Here is a 3838-nt window from a genome sequence, read left to right on the forward strand (position 1 = left end):
AAGCCAAAGAAGATTTTGAAGTATAAGATGTTGACACTACCTTCAAAGGGTTTGTAAGCTACACTGAAAGTTCTCATATAACACCACATAACATACACATGTGCACACCCAAAAACAGATCAATGTATAGTAAGAGCCAAACCCTGGGTCTGACATTCCAAGTTGTGGGAACTTGGAAAAGTTGCTTAACATCTCAGCATCTCAGTGACTTCAAGGACAAAATGAAAGTAACAGTAGTGCCTCCATCACAGAGTCTTAGGGAAGATTAAATAAACTGGTACATATGCAAAGTGCTTGAAAGAGTGTGTGGCATGTCATGAGTATCTGCAGTAATGTACAGGTGGGGGTAGTGGTGCAGAGAGGGCATGTGTGTGGGCATGAGAAGAATAGGGATTGGGTGATGAGAAGCAGAGCATGGTCCATAGGGGTTGATCACATTAGGATGGGAAAGAAAAAGAACACTCTAAGATGGGAATGGCATGAGATAGTTTGCTGGCTAATGTTGAATAAATCTTCAGCTGTGTTGCTGTCACCAGGCAGGGACATTTTCCCTCCAAAAAGCCAGTTCTGTAGTAATGCCATTTCCCATCTGGCCCCTCCAGCAGATGTGTTTTTGGAATTATTTGTAACTTACTCATTTGTAAGTAAATTGAAAAACTCAGTGATATTGTCACATTTACAAGTTTGATGATTATAGCCTACCCTCCTCTTTGTGAATATGTTCTCCATTTTAAGTCCTGAGGACTTACTTTCTCCTGGTTCTGCTGCCTTGCCTCTGATTGCTCCTGCTTGGTTTCCTTCACTGTCTCCTCAGATTGATCCACCCCTTAAATGTCAGTGGCTCCTGAGTGTCTACCCCTTTTCCCTCCATGGCTCCCCATGCACATTTTCTATGAGTGAATGCATTCATCCCCATTACTGTACTGCCATTCCATGCTAATGTCACCTACCATTAAAGTCTTCAGCCGTATCTCTCTACACTTCCAGACCCATATTGTCAACTGCTCACTGTGCATCTTCACCTGGTTCTCCTAAAGACAGTAAATCTATCATCAAAGGTGAGTTACCTTAGAAAACTACCATCCCTTTGTCCTTCTACCTGCCCAGTACATGCTTCTCCTCTTTCTTGGGATGATTAACAGCATCAGCACCTTTTTGTCTTTTTACTGGAAATTCTGATACCTCCTTTCCTATATCTATTTGTTTAATTACTGAGTTCTGAAACTTTTTCATAACTTGTTCTCTCTTCCCCTTTCCTTGCCACTCACTGCCTTAGCCAAGGCCAGCATCATCTCTCTACTTGCCTTGGGAGCTGTCCCTTGCACAAATCTCTTTCTGTTGTCAACCCTCTTTCACAGATTTGCAGTCTTAGCTTCTTAGAAAGCAAATTTGCAATTGTGCCTCCTTTGCTCAAATACTTATCTTGGCTCCCTATTGCATGGGGATTGAACTTAGAAGCCTCTGGTCTTATCTTTGTCAAGGCTAGTGGTCTCTTGGGCCAGCTAAAACAGAAATTGTCATCAGGATGGAGCAACACTTTGTTTTAGTAGAATCCTATGCTTTTCTACTTCTTGTTTAACAATGTCATGACTTAAGAATGGCCACAGCACAGGTTATAAAGAGACAAATGACCTTGTGTATAAAAAGCATATGTATGAGGTATCCAAAGTATAATGTAGTTTATGGGAATTCACTCCTCAGGTGTTAGCATCTAGCCTGCTCCTCATATTCATTGGCTTAAGTCAAGAGGGGACATTTATTGGGATGCCCTAAATAAATAGTCTAAAAGATGGAGTAGGCTGCATTCAGAGGTTCAGTGGAGGTCTTAGCACTTTGTATCCATCTCTGGGTTCTTTTAGATTTCAGTCTCAGACAGGATATTCCTGTGTCACCTCCAGATGGCCACTGGCAGCCCTGAATCATGTGACTGGCAAAGATTATGGTTCTAGGGACACAAGAAAAATCCAATTGGCTAGACTTGAGTCACATATCTGCTGCTATAGCCTGAGGTTTCAAGCCCAGTCCTACTCAAACCAAGTAGATTGAGCAGAATTTTTTTGAGAGGGTGAGGTGAGAGGTGGGAATAGGCAATAAGAATGGCTTTTCAGGCTGGGCACAGTGGCTCATGCCTGTAATCCCAGCACTTTGGGAGGCTGAGGCAGGTGGATCACAAGGTCAAGAGATTGAGACCATCCTGGCCAACATGGTGAAACCCTGCCTCTACTAAAAATACAAAAACTAGCTGCTAAGATCTTCAACAAAGGTTCAGCTACAACTTTGATTCTGAATTATTTTGTTCTTTTCCTAATTTCAGTGATTCTAAATCTTCGGAATCATGATCCCAGAATTTTCCCACAGACTTTGCAATAACATGCTCAGGTTTCTTAAGGCAGTTATGAGTTTAAGTATCGTGTTCCAGGCCCACTTGTCAGAACGCAAAAACCATCTGGGAGTTCAGAAAGTAAGAGACATAAAGATTCCCATCTTTGATTTTCATTTAGCTCACTCAAGTCTTTGGTGGCTCCAGAAACACTACCCACCCCATACGTGGGAGCTAGAAAGCAGAAATAGTACAGAGATTGTCTGCTATGTAAATTGATGAGAGCGTGGGTGAATCTCCCATAGACAAATAGTCAGACCAAATGATGTTAAACTGAAAGGTAACGAGGGAGGAGGAATGATCATTTGTAAAGAGAAAAGTGTTGAAGTCCCTTTTGCCTGGCAAACATAAATACCCTGAAGAATAGAAAACTGTGGGTGGATGTGGAGCCTACTTAATGTGAATCCTACATCAGGCGTTTGTAGGTAATATAAAACTCTGATGTGCTGTAAAATTTATATCGCTCCCCAAAATGATGTACTGGTAGAACATATAAATTTTGCAGAAACTGTTAAAGCTGTCATAAAACCTCATTGCTACAGATACAGTAGGTGTTTCAGCAATACACACCAAAGCAGAGATTTGTAATCATTTCAGTGTGGTTCATAAAAAGAAGCACATTGTGTTTCAACATCCAAGACACTGCAAAGATTCCCTACCTCCAAAGCCCTGTTTTATCTTATTTTGCATACTTAAAAAAGACAAGCAGAGACAAATAAACAGCCTAAATATTTAAACGCATGCATTTTCTTATATGCCCAGTTTGTTAGAAAGGTGGGAGCAACTGATTATTTTATTACCAAGTTCACATAGAGTTGTTGGCTCCATTTAATAATAGTCAATCTTGTTCAGGCTGAACAAACTGGTCCCTGTTGGGGGGGAAAGGCAGCAATAAATCAATACCCCAGATGTAATCTTGGTGTCTAGAATGCGGAGAGAGATTTTGGTGCATAATGGCACTGGTTTGTCTATTGTCATTCAGACATGAGCTGCATCAGAAAAGGGCTTGTGGGAACCTGATAAGAGGTGGTCAAAAGTGGGCCATAAATCACAGAGAGGCAGTATGCGGCTGATTTTATACACACACACTTTCTGGGGGGGATGAAGTGATAGATCTGCAATTTACTGCTTATCAAATTTGCTAGAAGTTTCATAATACAAAAGCCTGACCTTCAGTGAATAAACACCCTGGTTGACTACCAGCTTCTGCTGAGGAAATATGGCACTCCAGCCCTCTAGCTGGGAAAGCCCTTTGATGACCTATTTAACAAGCTCCCTTTGATTGTGAGCCATGCATTAGAGGGTTTTACTCATGAACACCTCCTTGAACAAGAAGCGGATGGCATTTATTGAAAGAAACTTGATACTTTATTCTAGGAGAACTAATGGACTGAAGAAATCATATGGATTCCACTCTTGTTCAGAACTTGTTAGCATTCTACAGATCACTGGACCACA

This window comes from Aotus nancymaae, unplaced genomic scaffold (assembly GCF_030222135.1).
Source record: "Aotus nancymaae isolate 86718 unplaced genomic scaffold, 86718_ANA_hifiasm-v0.15.2.pri h1tg000057l, whole genome shotgun sequence".
Lineage (NCBI taxonomy): Eukaryota > Metazoa > Chordata > Mammalia > Primates > Aotidae > Aotus > Aotus nancymaae.